Source organism: Dendropsophus ebraccatus, chromosome 14 (assembly GCF_027789765.1).
Source record: "Dendropsophus ebraccatus isolate aDenEbr1 chromosome 14, aDenEbr1.pat, whole genome shotgun sequence".
Classification (NCBI taxonomy): Eukaryota; Metazoa; Chordata; class Amphibia; order Anura; family Hylidae; genus Dendropsophus; species Dendropsophus ebraccatus.
The window spans coordinates 11690822-11707768 of NC_091467.1; the positions used below are offsets into that span (position 1 = coordinate 11690822).

At 44.4% G+C, this 16947-nt stretch overlaps 1 long non-coding RNA gene across 3 annotated transcripts in view; it reads left to right on the forward strand.

Annotated features, from left to right (window-relative positions):
* The window catches only part of LOC138772246 (uncharacterized), a 104372-nt gene that overhangs the window by 39885 nt on the left and 47540 nt on the right, over positions 1–16947 (forward strand). For all 3 annotated transcript variants that reach the window (XR_011359729.1, XR_011359728.1, XR_011359730.1), the window contains 2 exons: positions 14144–14218; positions 14850–14968. This is a non-coding gene — a long non-coding RNA (uncharacterized lncRNA). The remainder of the gene's footprint in view (positions 1–14143; positions 14219–14849; positions 14969–16947) is intronic.

Here is a 16947-nt window from a genome sequence, read left to right on the forward strand (position 1 = left end):
CTATCTATCTATCTATCTATCTCACCCTGTGTGTCTCTATTTATAATATGCACAACACATTATAGTGACTATCTCATCCCCATATCAGAGAGCTGGTGTGTCCCATATAAAGCCTTTGTACAATATACTCGATTCAGCAAATAAGATGGTCAAGTCCAAGATGGCTTCTTTACAAACAGTGCGACGCTTAATAGACTTTGCATACAAACATTAAACCTTTGTGTTCTCGCTGTTGGCCGTACTGGGCATCAAACCATAAAGAAGATGGCCCTGCTTCTGCCAGACCTTTTAGCATCCTGGCAGTGAAAGGGTTAGTGTCGTCATCATTGTCATTTGAATGGGTTCTGGGGACTGCACCTTTAGAAGGAACAATTCCCTTATTTATCACTTGTAGCCACCCGCTACAAATTGACACGGCTATAAATCAAGCAACACAACCTGAAGGGGACTGCATAGAAATTATTTATGAGGGGCCCAGCCTTGTGTAATTACATATTTCCATCTGCGGAATAATAGACAGAGCATACATACAATGCCAGCAATGACTGCAACACGGCTAATTCATTCCAGCTTAAGGGACTGGTTATATAGTGAGACTTTACAAGTGCTGCCATTACAGGGATCAGGGACCCGAGGTGAATCACATCACTGAACAGGCTATTATAGAATGGCTTTCCCCTCTAGTATTTATGGGCAGAGGTATTCCGCTCAAACATAACTTTTGATATGTTACTGCCCATGATGAGACTAACAATTCCTTTCATACTTGTTATTATCTATTCAGTCTCCTTCCCCCGGTTCTGAGCTGCTGCTTTCTGCTGAAGACACAAAAATCTGTGTGTTAGCCTTTCTCTCTGTCTCCCTCTCCTCCCCCCTCCCTTCTGAGACGGCTGATGTAAACAAGTTCCTGGCTGGCTGTATGTGAAGCATCGTAGCTTGTTTGTAATGACAGGATTAATCATAGTGAGTTCATCAGCAACTTGACCTCAGACTATGACTGGGAGGTGACACAAAGGGCACAAGTGCTTTATTCGCCCATGGTCCAGCCATTGTACATAGTCAGAAAGTGCGAAATGTGACAGTCACACTCCAATGTCTGAGTACAGGTAAAATGGAACTGTCAGAGGCATAGGGGAGGAGTTATCAAACATGGTGTAAAGTGAGACTGGCTCAGTTGCCCCTAGCAACCAATCAGATTCCACCTTTCATCCCTCACAGACTCTTTGGAAAATGAAAGGTGGAATCTGATTGGTTGCTAGGGGCAACTGAGCCAGTTTCACTTTACACCATGTTTGATAAATCTCCCCCTTAGAGTAGAAGGTGAGGGGACAGCAGAAGGGAAAACAAGTTAAGGGAATGTTATAAGATTAACCCTCCCGACATTACAAAGAAGTTGCAGACACAGCCTGCCAGGGACTTGTTTACATCAGCAGTCTTAGAAGGGAGGGGGGAGGAGGGGGAGACAGAGAGAAAAACACACACAGATTTTTGTGTCTTTAACATAAAGCAGCAGCTGAGAACTGGTATCCCAAAGTTATATAGATTTGTAATTTACTTCTTATTAAAAAAAAAAAAAACTCCAGTCTTCCGGTACTTCTCGAGCTGCTGTATGTCCTGCAGGAAGTGATGTATTCTCTTCAGTCACAGTGCTCTCTGCTGCTACCTCTGTCCATGTCAGGAACTGTCCAGAGCAGCAGCAAATCCCCATAGAAAACCTCTCCTGCTCTGGACAGTTCCTGACATGGACAGAGGTGGCAGCAGAGAGCACTGGAAAGAATACCCCACTTCCTGCAGGACATACAGCAGCTGATAAGTATAGGAAGACTGGAGATTTTTAAATAGAGGTAATTTACAGATCTTTTAACTTTCTGACACCAGTTGATATGAAATAAATAAATAAATTCTTCCTTTAAAGCGTTTACATTGTTGTTTAGTCATCCCCATCCACATGTGCTGCTTCCATCCTGCCCTAATATCATCTTTAATAAACCAAAAGAGATACCGTCCTTAACTATTCAGTATTGTTTCTCCTTACATAGCCCATATAATTCCATAGATCCCATTACATACATGTAAAGAAAAGCTTGTGTCATGGGACCTGCACAAACGTCCATTACTGCCCACAGTACCATTGTATTTCATAGAACTTGAAGACTCTTAAGTGCAATTCACTGCAATTACAGGAATTGATGTCTCATCGGCGTAGAAGCCAAAATAAATGTCATGTTGTGCAAGGTAGATAGGAAGTCACCGGGCGCGCTAATAAAATGACACTTTCCTCCGCGCAGGGAGAAATGTAATCTAATTACATAGTCTTGACCCTAGGTGAATGTTTGCTTTGCTTTTAATTGCAGCCGAGTTGTACGTTAGACAGTGGAGCGCTGCCCCGCACTCCACACTCAGCAGCCAAGAGGAAGGATTTTATTTAACAAAAGTGTTGAAAATCAAGGTTAATGTGACTTGAACTTGCGAGCCGCCATCAGGAAGACAGGGACGTTGCTACTAAGCAAATGTGAACCGCTCTGCCACCTATTCAGTGCCGTACAATGAAAAGTATCTGACCTCGGTAATAATTGTTAGGTTGGGTTCACGGACTCTAAATTTAAGAAGAAAAGAAAAACATGAAATGTGGCTGCTATTGAATCTAATAACTTGTTCTATTAAAGTCTATGGAGAAGTCAGCGTCCGTGCACGCCTTGGTTAAAAAAAAAAAAAGACATAGTTTCAACATTGGAGCCTCCAGTTTTCTTGGGTTTGATACCACCTGGATTTTGGAATTTTCTGTCATTCTTCTCTGCAGATCTCAGGCTCTGTTAGTTTGGATGGAAGCCATCGATGGAGCCATTTTCCGGTCTCTCCAGAGATGTTAGGTTGGATGGAAGCCATCGATAGAGCCATTTTCAGGTCTCTCCGTAGATGGTAGGTTGCATGGTGGGCCATCGATGGAGCCATTTTCAGGTCTCTCCAGAGATGTTATGTTGGAAGGGGGGTCATCAGTGGAGCCGCTTTCATGTCTCTCCGTAGATGTTAGGTTGGATGAGGGCCATCAGTTAAGCTATTGTCAGGTCTCCCCATAGATGTTAAGTTGGATGGGGCCATCAGTGTAGGCATTTTCAGATCTCTCCATAGATGTTAGGTTAGATGAGGGTCATCAGTGGAGCCATTTTCTGATTTCTTCATAGATGTTAGGTTGGGTGGGGGCCATCAGTGGAGCCATTTTCAGGTCTCTCCATAGATGTTTGGTTGGATGGGGGCAATCGGTGGAGCCATGTTCAGGTGTCTCCATAGATGATAGGTTGGATGGGGGCCATTGGTGGAGCCATGTTCAGGTCTCTCCATAGATGTTATGTGTGATGAGGGCCATTGGTGGAGCCATTTTCAGATTTCTCCATAGATGTTAGGTTGGGTGGAGGCCATCGGTGGAGCCGTTTTTAGGTCTCTCCATAGATGTTAGGTTGGATGGGGGCCATTGATGGAGCCATTTTCAGATCTCTTCATAGATGTTAGGTTGGATGGGGGCCATCAGTGGAGCCATTTTCAGGTCTCTCAATAGATGTTAGGTTGGACAGGGGCAATCGGTGGAGCCATTTTCAGGTTTCTACATAGATGTTAGGTTGGATGGGGCCATCAGTGGAGCTGTTTTCAGGTCTCTGAATAGATGTTAGGTTGGATGGGGCCATCGGTGGAGCCGTTTTCAGGTCTTTCCATAAATATTAGGTTAGATTAGGGGCCAGCGGTGGAGCTGTTTTCAGGTCTCTCTATAGATGTTAGGTTAGATGGGGGGTCATCGGTTGAGCTGTTTTCAGGTCTGTCCTGAGATGTAAGGTTGGATGGGGGGGCCATCGGTGGAGCAATTTTCAGGTCTCTCGATAGATGTTAGGTTGGATAGGGGCAATCGGTAGAGCCATTTTCAGGTTTCCACATAGATGTTAGGTTGGATGGGGCCATCAGTGAAGCTGTTTTTAGGTCTCTCTATAGATGTTAGGTTGGATGGGGGCCATCGGTGGAGCCATTTTCAGGTCTTTCCATAAATATTAGGTTAGATGGGGGGCCAGCGGTGGAGCCGTTTTCAGGTCTCTCTATAGATGTTAGGTTGAATGGGGGGGGGGGGGCATCGGTTGAGCCGTTTTCAGGTCTGTCCTGAGATGTAAGGTTGGATGGGGGGCCATCGGTGGAGCAATTTTCAGGTCTCTCTAAAGATGTTGAATTGGGATAATTTGGTTCAAGTCAAGGTTGTTCACAGAATTGCCCCTAAGCCGTTCCTGTGTTGTCTTGGCTGTGTGCTTAGGGTCACTGTCTTGTTAACAGGTGAACCTTCAGTCTAAGGTCCAGAATTGTGATGAGCGAACTTGCGGAAGGTTCGGGTTTGGTAACATTCTCCCGAACCTTAACACTCGGCATTTGACTCCCGGCATCTGAACTAGTTGGAGCCTGTGGCCTATGGCTGTATTCAGGTTTTTCAGTACTCCCTAGGGCGGCATTCAATTTGTCCAGCCGCCAGTAGTCAAATGCAGAGTGTGCGGATCTGGACTAATGTTGCCAAACCTGAACTTTTGGCGAGTTTGTTTAATCCTAGCACTGTAGATCAGGTTTTCATTAACAATATCTCTTAATCTTTCCTTTAACCCTGACTAGTCTTTCTGTCCAAACTGCTGAAAAACACCCTCACAGTATGCAACCACCACCATGCTTCACTGTAGAGATGGTATTGGGTGGGCGATGATGGTGCCAGGTGTTCTCCAGACAGGATGCTTAAAATTGAAGCCAAAAAAAAATCTGTTTTAGTTTCAGACTATTGAATTTTGTATTTCACAGTCTGAGAGTCCGCAAGGGGCTTTTTGGCAAACTCTTGGTTGGCTTTCATGCGTTTTTTTTTTTTTTTTTTACTGAGGAGGGGCGTCTTTCTGGACATGTTGCCTAATGGTCCTATTACACGGGACGATTATCGTGCGAAAAATCATTATATCGTTCGAATTTGAACGATAATCCTTCTGTGTAATTGCAGGCAAGGATGAAAAAATCTTTTGTGTGTCGTTAATCGTTTATTTAGTTCTGAACCTAAAATCATTGTTAATCGTTCGCTGTAATTTCACATTCGTTCACTCAAGTTCCGCGTTTTTTTTACTAATCGTTCAGTGTAATTGCACTTAGTTCATTGTTTTGCTGGGATCAGAAGGAAGTAATGATCTTAGTAATGATCTTAGTAACGATCATAACTAACGACTATCGTTCTGTGTAATATGGTGGACGATTTCAGGTTAACGATATAAAATCTCGTTTGCAATCGTTTATCGTTAGTCGTTAATCGTTAAAAATCGCTTTGTGTAATAGGACCCTAAGATTCTGCTTTGCTCTGTTAACAGAATTCAGTGATATACTTCATAGCAGCTATATGAATCTAGGGAACAATATACTAGAAGGGACACTTGAACAATATGGGAAAGTTTTTTAGGCATGCTCTGTGACTTGGCTGGGTCCTTCCCGGAGGGATATCTGGCTAGTCCTGTGTTTCGAGACTCTTCAATGAGGCTCCACAGGCTCTTCTTTTGCACATTCATCTCAAGGGGAGAGAGTCTGTCTATTGTCGTCTATGTCCATGAGTCTTGCTGTAAAGCATTTCACTAAATGCTGTTAAAAACAGCTCAAGCAAGATTGCCGCCCCCATAACAATGTACAAAAAGTCAAATAAAATAAAAATTGCAAAAAATAAAAACAAATTCCAATAAAAGAACAATTTTTAGTATCTGATGATAAATTTAGATGATACATTCCCTTTAAGCAAACTAATAGAAGAACCAGAAAACACGGCTTGGCCAAACTAATAAACTCTATACCTACGAGTTGTGCCTATAGAGTACACACGTGGGATTAGACTAGTAATGTAGTATTTTTTTATTGCTCCTAATTTGCATGTTTACCATTATATTAAAATCATGGAGCAGGGGGAGTTTAATATTGTTGGAATTATTTGCTAATATAGCGGAGCGGGTACGGGGTGGCGGAGCATCAGGGAAGAACCAGGGGAGGAGGAAATGATGGGGATCGTATCATTTTATTACGGATCCCACCCACCGGCATTGTGTCATTAACTCCCGTTACGGAGCCCATTTATATAGCGGTAATACACAGGAGCCGGGTCTATTGCTTAAGCAAACAGACGCTGGAAACGCTCCTGCTCGCTGAATTTCTTGATAAAAATTAATTAGTTATTTCCTGGCTGTGCTCGTCTTCGATAGATTTGTTACAAATTTAACAGTAATTTGCACTTCCCTCACAGTTCCTTCGCGAGCGGCGCGTCCAAGGCATTAACGCAAATCGCTACTTAATTGGATGTTTTATCTGCAGTTTACTGGTGCAAGTTATTTAATGAGGAATAAACCGTGAAGAGACGAGGAGGAACATATCCTTCAGGTCAAGAACTACGCGCCGGGCTTGAAAGGAGAATATTAAGATCTTTTAGGAGGAAATTAAATATAAAGTGTTACCACCCCCAGCGGTAAAAGGGAGGAACTATAACAGGATACCAGCCCAATGGGGTTTAAGTTTTTAAAAAATACTGAACTTTTTGTGACTGTTTTAGCAACTAGGTCTAGTCCATTGTCATTAGATATAACTTTTGACTTGTCATCAGGCGTGTATAGCCAATGTGTCCATACAGATATAACTGTCACTCACAGATCAATCATGAGTGGGATCACCAACTTGTGTCAGAAAGTTATAAAGATTTGTAAATTAAAAATCTCCTGTCTTCCAGTACTTATCAGCTGCTGTATGTCCTGCAGGAAGTGGTGTATTCTTTCCAGTCTGACACAGTGCTCTCTGCTGCCACCTCTGTCCATGTCAGGAACTGTCCAGAGCAGTAGCAGTAACAGTAATGAGCCTATTACATGGGACAATTATTGTGCGGAAAACTTCTATATTATTCGATTTTAAACGATAATCGTACTGTGTATTTGCTGGCAATGATCGAAAAATCGTTCGCATGTCGTTGATTTAGATCTGACCCTAAAATCATTGTTAGTTGTTCGCTTATCGGTCACTAATCGTTCAGTGTAATTGCACATCGTTCTGTCTTTTGCTGGGATCAGATGGAGTAAATGATCATAACTAACGACTATCGTTCTGTGAAATACAGTGAGCGATTTCAGGTTAACGATAAATAACCGTTAATTGTAAAAAATCACTTTATCTTATAGGACTCTAATCCACTAAGAATGAGACGGCACAGTGACGTCCCTTCACTTTTTCCTTCTCTTCATAGATAGTGCTGAGGTCCTGTGCAGCGGTCTCCTTTGTATCCATGGCCTGTAGCTCGGTGGAGCCAAGAGAGTGCAGCAGTCTCCTTTGTATCCATGGCCTATAGCTCGGTGGAGCCGAGAGAGTGCGGCGGTCTCCTTTGTATCCATGGCCTATAGCTCGGTGGAGCCGAGAGAGTGCGGTGGTCTCCTTTGTATCCATGGTCTGTAGCACGGTGGAGCTGAGAGAGTGCGGCAATCTCCTTTGTATCCATGGTCTATAGCTCGGTGGAGCCGAGAGAGTGCGGCGTTCTCCTTTGTATCCAAGGCCTGTAGCTTGGTGGAGCCAAGAGAGTGCGGCGGTCTCCTTTGTATCGATGGTCTGTAGCTCGCTGGAGCCAAGAGAGTGCGGCGATCTCCTTTGTATCCATGGTCTGTAGCTCGGGGGAGCTGAGAGACTGTAGCGGTCTCCTTTGCATCCATGGTCTAAAGCTCGGTAGAGTCGAGAGAGTGCGGCGGTCTCCTTTGTATACAAGGCCTGTAGCTTGGTGGAGCCGAGAGAGTGCGGCGTTCTCCTTTGTATCCAAGGCCTGTAGCTCGGTGGAGCCGAGAGAGTGCGGAGGTCTCCTTTGTATCCATGGTCTGTAGCTCGGTGGAGCTGAGAGAGTGCGGCGGTCTCCTTTGTATCCATGGCCTGTAGCTCCATGGAGCTGAGTGAGTGCGGTGGTCTCCTTTGTATCTATGGTCTGTAGCTCAGTGGAGCTGAGAGAGTGTGGTGGTCTCCTTTGTATCCATGGCCTGTAGCTCGGTGGAGCGGAGAGAGTGCGGCGGTCTCTTTTGTATCCATGGCCTATAGCTTGGTGGAGCTGAGAGAGTGCAGCGGTCTCCTTTGTATCCATGGCCTGTAACTTGGTGGAGCTGAGAGAGTGCAGCGGTCTCCTTTGTATCCATGGCCTTTAGCTCGGTGGAGCCGAGAGAGTGCGGCGGTCTCCTTTGTATCCATGGCCTGTAGCTCGGTGGAGCCGAGAGAGTGCGGCGGTCTCCTTTGTATCCAAGGCCTGTAGCTCGGTGGAGCCGAGAGAGTGCGGAGGTCTCCTTTGTATCCATGGTCTGTAGCTCGGGGGAGCTGAGAGACTGTAGCGGTCTCCTTTGCATCCATGGTCTAAAGCTCGGTAGAGTCGAGAGAGTGCGGCGGTCTCCTTTGTATACAAGGCCTGTAGCTTGGTGGAGCCGAGAGAGTGCGGCGTTCTCCTTTGTATCCAAGGCCTGTAGCTCGGTGGAGCCGAGAGAGTGCGGAGGTCTCCTTTGTATCCATGGTCTGTAGCTCGGTGGAGCTGAGAGAGTGCGGCGGTCTCCTTTGTATCCAAGGCCTGTAGCTCGGTGGAGCCGAGAGAGTGCGGAGGTCTCCTTTGTATCCATGGTCTGTAGCTCAGTGGAGCTGAGAGAGTGTGGTGGTCTCCTTTGTATCCATGGCCTGTAGCTCGGTGGAGCGGAGAGAGTGCGGCGGTCTCTTTTGTATCCATGGCCTATAGCTTGGTGGAGCTGAGAGAGTGCAGCGGTCTCCTTTGTATCCATGGCCTGTAACTTGGTGGAGCTGAGAGAGTGCAGCGGTCTCCTTTGTATCCATGGCCTTTAGCTCGGTGGAGCCGAGAGAGTGCGGCGGTCTCCTTTGTATCCATGGCCTGTAGCTCGGTGGAGCCGAGAGAGTGCGGCGGTCTCCTTTGTATCCATGGCCTGTAGCTCGGTGGAGCGGAGAGAGTGCGGCGGTCTCCTTTGTATCCATGGCCTGTAGCTCGGTGGAGCGGAGAGAGTGCGGCGGTCTCCTTTGTATCCATGGCCTGTAGCTCCGTGGAGCGGAGAGAGTGCGGTGGTCTCCTTTGTATCTATGGTCTGTAGCTTGGTGGAGCCGAGAGAGTGCGGCAGTCTCCTTTGTATCCATGGCCTGTAGCTTGGTGGAGCCGAGAGAGTACGGCGGTCTCCTTTGTATCTATGGTCTGTAGCTTGGTGGAGCCGAGAGAGTGCAGCGGTCTCCTTTGTATCCATGGTCTGTAGCTTGGTGGAGCCGAGAGAGTGCGGCGGTCTCCTTTGTATCCATGGCCTGTAGCTCGGTGGAGAGGAGAGAGTGCAGCGGTCTCCTTTGTATCTATGGTCTGTAGCTTGGTGGAGCCGAGAGAGTGCGGCAGTCTCCTTTGTATCCATGGCCTGTAGCTTGGTGGAGCCGAGAGAGTACGGCGGTCTCCTTTGTATCCATGGCCTGTAGCTTGGTGGAGCCGAGAGAGTGCAGCGGTCTCCTTTGTATCCATGGTCTGTAGCTTGGTGGAGCCGAGAGAGTGCGGCGGTCTCCTTTGTATCCATGGCCTGTAGCTCGGTGGAGAGGAAAGAGTGCAGCGGTCTCCTTTGTATCTATGGTCTGCAGCTTGGTGGAGCCGAGAGAGTGCGGCGGTCTCCTTTGTATCCATGGTCTGTAGCTCAGGGGAGCCGAGAGAGTGCGGTGGTCTCCTTTGTATCCATGGCCTGTAGCTCAGGGGAGCCGAGAGAGTGCGGTGGTCTCCTTTGTATCCATGGCCTGTAGCTCGGTGGAGCCGAGAGAGTGCGGTGGTCTCCTTTGTATCCATGGCCTGTAGCACGGTGGAGCCGAGAGAGTGCGGCGGTCTCCTTTGTATCCATGGTCTGTAGCTCGGTGGAGCCGAGAGAGTGCGGCGGTCTCCTTTGTATCCATGGTCTGTAGCTTGGTGGAGCCGAGAGAGTGCAGCGGTCTTTTTTCATCCAGGCTCGTTATGTAAATGATGTAAAATCCCTGGTGTGTATTCCAGACTGATAAATTCATCACACAAAGGGAAACAACATCTAATTATTCAATTTAGCATGTCATTAATAAACAGAAGGGAAATCTGCATGATGGGTTTTTGATACACTCCACATAAAAAATAAAAACATGGAAACAAATTGTAGTACAGCATGTAAGTGTCACCCAGAGCAGAATTCTGTGCTTCAACGTAATCCCAGGGAAGGAAAAAGCAGATAGTTACCGGAAGGCTACCGCACGACCATCCTCTCCTAATTACCAGGTCGGCCCTAGGTGGTCTCTCATCAATTCCCTTTATTTGATTGCCAGTTGTTTGCTCTTATAATAAGGGTAGTGCCATGTATTCACTGAAGCTGGGAAGACGGTTACCTCTCTAGATAACGTTCTTACTAGATTTGTCCTTGTTGCCCTGAGATGAGCCAAACCAGGGCATGCTCAAGTCCAAACATTCTCCGTTTGAATACTGGTGGCTACAGAAGTTGGATTCAGGCCTTGGGAGTTTTGGAAAACATGGATACAGACATAGGCCATAGGCTGGATCCATGATTTCTTGGACTCCTAGAACTCCATCCAACTTTTTCAGGCACCAGTAATCAAATGCCGAGTGATCCATCTAGATGCCCGACTTTGGGGACTCCGCACAACAAAAGGGGATACTGGATACTGTATTTACCTTGTTTTTTTTGTGTCTTGAATTGTAAAATTGTATTAAAAATTATATCAATTCTTGTTAGATACAAAAAAAACTGCAAAAAAAATCTATATACCTGCAAGAAATATATATATATATATATATATATATATACTCTGTGAGCAGGTTTGTGCTGTCCTATCTAAGAGTAGCATAAACTAGTGACAGAGAAGCTGAGCAGGATGATGTATCACTTACAATGTTCTGTGCAGCTGATTTGGAGATATCCTTCTGAATAACATGGACAATAAATAGTCCTCTCCATTATGTAGTGTGTGCTTAGTAGTCCTGGATATTTATGAGTACCAGCAAACTGCCCCACCAGCTGCTGATTGTCAGTTATCTATCCATGCTGTGTATAGACAGTTAACTGTCAATCAGCAGCTGGAGGGCAGGGGGAGGGGTGTGGTATGAATCCCATTCTCCTGCATATTAGGAGAACAGAATGATGTAAGTAATATATTGTTCTGTTCAGCATTTCTGTCACTAGTTTATGCTGCCCTCATTCCCACAGATTCCCTTTAAGTATGAGTATGTTGCTCATTCTGTCCACCATGACCCATAATATAAGATATATATTATAATATATATATTTCAGATGTGGTGATGACTGAAACATTAGATGTATAGGTATTTTTGAATCTGTTAGTATCCCATCATATAGAAAGTCAGAATGAATAGAAGAAGAGTCAATATTAAACTAAGACTTACCAGCCTCACGGGGCCCGAGGGGTCTGGGAAGTGATATAATCAGATATGAGATCTTTATTCTCGGCTAGCCAATAAATAATGACGTCAGGACATAAGCCTCTGTGATTACAAATACCACGTCTGCTTATATCAACCTACAATAAAATCTCAATCAATAATCTTGTACAACAGAAGGCTTTGGAATTCAACCAACTTGGCCAAGAAACAACCAGCTGTATGTTGGCCTTCCCCAATTGATCAGGTTTGTACTCTTCTCTATGGCTGCTTTTTGTATCTAATGTGTGAACCCGGCCTAAGCTGTCCTGTATGTGTCCATGTGGACTAGCACTATTTCCATCTATTATATCAACTACAAATGGTGTTTTACTGTGCGGCCTCCATCAGCCTTTACTTGTCTTCTGGGAGTGGTTAGAGGCTAGCTGCCTTGGTGGCTCTCATATTCAGAAGACATGGAGAAGAGGGGATCCTGTACACCTATATGGCTAGTAGACAGGTAAAATACCGGAGGGGGTATACAGTACATCTCACCCAGGCTGCTAGCTGGGATGAGAGGGTAAACTCCGAAAAGATGTGCAATTCAGCAGAGATATTCTGCTGCACTGTTATTTAGTATTTCCGGGCCTGGATTCTATTGGAATGGCGGGTAGGTTTGGTAGTGGGACCTGCCATTCCCTCCCCACTCCAGTCCACACCTTGTGCTCAGGTGCTAATCGCTCCAGCTCATAAAAGGCAGCTCAGAAGGCTGGAGATTGCTGAGAGCCTGGAAGCCACTCACCTGTTCAGACACTGCTGTTATCTATTTCTCTTTGGTTGAGTAAGGTGAGACCTCTGTTTAGTTACAGGACTTTATTTTGTATCCTGTTTTTGCACAGTGCTGCTACGTTTAATTTTGTCTGAAATTTTATATTTCACAATAAAGCCAAGGTGGACTTTTTATGTTAAATTGGCATAAGGACTGCTTTATTCTCGCTACCCCTACTAGAGATCTCCACAGGCTATAACACCCTCAGAATCAGGAAACTGGCTGCTATGATGTCTCCATACACTGGATATACACAGAAGAGGGGGTCCTGCTCCTCTCAATCTCTATAGTACACCCTCAGAAGCAGGAGACTAGCTGCTATGATGTCTCCATACACTGTATATACACAGAAGAGGGGGTCCTGCTCCCCTATATCTCTATAGTACACCCTCAGAAGCAGGAGACTAGCTGCTATGATGTCTCCATACACTGGATATACACAGAAGAGGGGGTCCTGCTCCTCTCAATCTCTATAGTACACCCTCAGAAGCAGGAGACTAGCTGCTATGATGTCTCCATACACTGTATATACACAGAAGAGGGGGTCCTGCTCCCGTATATCTCTATAGTACACCCTCAGAAGCAGGAGACTAGCTGCTATGATGTCTCCATACACTGGATATACACAGAAGAGGGGGTCCTGCTCCTCTCAATCTCTATAGTACACCCTCAGAAGCAGGAGACTAGCTGCTACAATGTCTCCATACACTGTATATATACAGAAGAGGGGGTCCTGCTCCCCTATATCTCTATACTACACCCTCAGAAGCAGGAGACTAGCTGCTCCAATGTCTCCATACACTGTATATACAGAAGAGGGGGTCCTGCTCCCCTATATCTCTATAGTACACCCTCAGAAGCAGGAGACTAGCTGCTATGATGTCTCCATACACTGTATATACACAGAAGAGGGGGTCCTGCTCCCGTATATCTCTATAGTACATCCTCAGAAGCAGGAGACTAGCTGCTATGATGTCTCCATACACTGGATATACACAGAAGAGGGGGTCCTGCTCCTCTCAATCTCTATAGTACACCCTCAGAAGCAGGAGACTAGCTGCTACAATGTCTCCATACACTGTATATACAGAAGAGGGGGTCCTGCTCCCCTATATCTCTATAGTACACCCTCAGAATCAGGAAACTGGCTGCTATGATGTCTCCATACACTGGATATATATATATATATATATATATATATATATATATATATATATATATGTATATATATATATTAGATAAGATTCTGCTCCTCTTAATCTCTATAGTACACCCTCAGAAAACAGGATACTAGCAGATATGTCTCCATACACTGTATATATACAGAAGAGGGGGTCCTGCTTCCCTATATCTCTATAGTACACCCTCAGAAGCAGGAGACTAGCTGCTACAATGTCTCCACATACTGTATATACAGAAGAGGGGATCCTGCTCCCCTATATCTCTATAGTACACCTTCAGAAGCAGGAGACTAGCTGCTTTGATGTCTCCATACACTGTATATACATAGAAGAGAGGAACCTGCTCCCCTATATCTCTATAGTACACCCTTAGAGCAGGAGACTAGCTGCTATGATGTCTCCATACACTGTATACACACAGGGGAGAGGGTCCTGCTCCTCTATATCTCTATAATATACCCTTAAAAGCAGGAGACTAGCTGCTACGATGTCTCTATACACTGTATACACACCCAGGGGAGAGGTTTCTGCTCCTTTCTACCTCTATAGCACACCCTCAGAAGCAGAATGTGGACTATATAGAGTAGTATTGACCAATATAAGTGAGGAATTTGGGTAAGATTAAGACTTAACACATACCAAAGCTTTCAACAGCCTCTAGCTGTTTATTTCTCTTTGTCTCACTATGCAGATCATTGATTTACTTTCTCTTTATAGGCTTCTATGTACAGCTGAGTTTAGAAGGAAGGAAACAAGTTTAATAGGTTGTGGAGAAATAGGCATTTTTCTCTGGTAAGATATATTGCAACATTGTACCATGGTATTGTACTATTGATTTATAGAAAGGGTTACACCCCAAAATACGTAGGTGATGTGTTTAATATGATGTTGATATCCTGTGCGGGGGGAGGGGAGGAAATTAGTTTAATAGGTGGTGGAGAAATAGACATTTTCTCTGATAAGATACATTGTTGATTGAAAGGGTTACAAAATATTCGCTTTTAATGTGATGAAATAAAGCATTCGAGAATTTTTACCTCTTTGGAGCTGGAGATTTCCTTCCTTACCATGCACTATGGCTTTGCTTTACCTTTAGACTTCATCGCTGCCTCTTTTGGCTACTTTAGCTTTAAGGCATTCTATGCTCGGAGAATTCCAAGCTATAATCAAGCCTACTTGCCAGTGCTAATGTGTATCAGCAGGATATCTAAAAGACATTTTCTCAGCCTAGACCTGCTAAAGTAGATTCCATCTGGTTTACAAGATGAATGTGGGGAGACACATTTATGCCTAATGAAATGTGCTGTGAATCCACATTATTGTAGCTTCATAATTGACCATTTTTGTGCTCTTTTACCCAACTTTGCTGTTACCGCTATTGACCATAATTAATTTTCTGCTTGTTTTCTTTTCCTTTTTGCAGACGGAATAACAATTCCACCGTGCGATGCGAACGCCAGAAGATGGAAGATTAGGATTCGGGATTTTCAGGCCTTTTCTTAACCAAGAAGACAGGAAATAGGAAATTATAGAATCAGCCTGGTCAGTATCTTTTATCGAGGAAGTATTTATTTTTTTTAATTCAGTATCTTTTCTTTTTCTTTTTGGTTCCCAAGAGAAGTTACATGATACCTTTCTAATAGAGTTTCAGTCTCTTAGCTCAGGGTCCTATTACATGGCCCAATGAGGGCCCGATAATATCTGTAAACAAGCGCGGATCTGCTAGATCGGCGCTCGTTTACTGGGCCTATTACACGGCCCGATAATCGTTTAACAAGTGCTGCATGGACATTGTAACTGATGTCCTTGCAGCCCTTGCTTTAAACAGCATACATTACCTATCCATAGTGCAGGGCTCCTCTTGCGGTCCGCTTCTCCCCAGGTCGCTCCAGCTTCAGAGCGGCCTGTCTTTAGCTGCCAGGCCGCTCAGCCAATCACTGGCCGCGGTGGTCCCAGCCAGTGATTGGCTGATCGGCCTGTCAACTCAGACAGGCCACTCTGAAGCTGCAGCACATGGAACCTGGGGAGAAGCGGACCGCAAGAGGAGCCCTGCACCATGGATAGGTAATGTATGCACCGGCCGCGCACCGTTATTACATGTAGCGATGAGCATTCGGTGCCCGATAATTATAAGTATAAACCTATATCAATGATCAGCCAATGATCGTTGTTACCGGCTGATCGTTGTGTTTATTACACGGGACCATAAGTATAGATACACCCTGGTAAAATGGAAGTAGTTGCTGATACCACTTTACTGTTTGTGGCATATTAGTACATGGGAGACTAAAACATTTGAGGTCGGGTGACGCCCATGGCGGCCTTCTGCAAAGCCGCCATTTTGAATTCAACTTTACATTTTTCAATGGGAAGGGGGTCATGTGACACATCAAACACACAGAAAAGTGCACAAGAAAAACAATGGTGTGCTCATTTGTAGCTTTATTCAATATCGTGCACAGAAAAATCATGCACTGACACGTCGCATGGTCAAAGTGGATCTCATTTATTCAATGATTGCAAGCAGTGTGTATATCTCTCTCTCTCTCTCTCTCTCTCTATATATATATATATATATATATATATATATATATATATATAGCAATACAAAAAAAAATCATTTCAAAGTGCCAGAGATTTGCAATTTACTTCTATTAAATAATACAAAAAAAACTTAAGTCTTCCAGTACTTATTAGCTACTGTATGTCCTGTAGGAACATGTATTCTTTCAAGACTGAAGAGCAGGAGAGGTTTTCTATCAGGATTTGCTACTGCTCTGGACAGTTCCTGACATGGACAGAGGTGGCAGCAGAGAGCACTGTGTCAGACTGGAAAGAATACACCACTTCCTGCAGGACTTACAGCAGGTGATAAGTACTGGAAGACTTGAGATTTTTAAATATAAATATTTGGCACTTTCTAGCACCAGCTGAATTGAAAGAAGGAACATAAGCAACTCCGTGCTTTTAGAAGGTCAGTGCCATATTATAACAATGGCTTGAGAAAATATACAAAATATCATGACATTCTCAATACTGTGTGTGTACATATATATATATATATATATATATATATATATATATAGATAGATAGATAGATATATGTCATGTATGTTCTATATTTTCTTTGATAACACACACAGATACGGATATGTATTTTCCTGGTAAAATTCTTCGCCCACTAGCCAGGAATTATAATAAAGCCCTCCTCTTCTCCTCTCCTTCTCTCCTAGTTCCATTTAGAATGCATTAATCCAAGGATACACTGTATTATTTCTCTCCATCAAAAGGGCCCCTTTCATGTTGTGTACTCGCATTCTATTTGCTTTGAAGGAGTTTCATGATATTCCAATTCATTACTAGGACAAAAATATCTCTCATGGACAATGGAAATATTTCCACTTGATTACACCAGTATAATTACTGAATGTGCGGATGCAATTAGAGAGGCCCATTTATTTGGTGTGCTGGGTGTATTAATATTGCATGACATTTCGGCAGCCAATGGGAAGCTGCAGCCA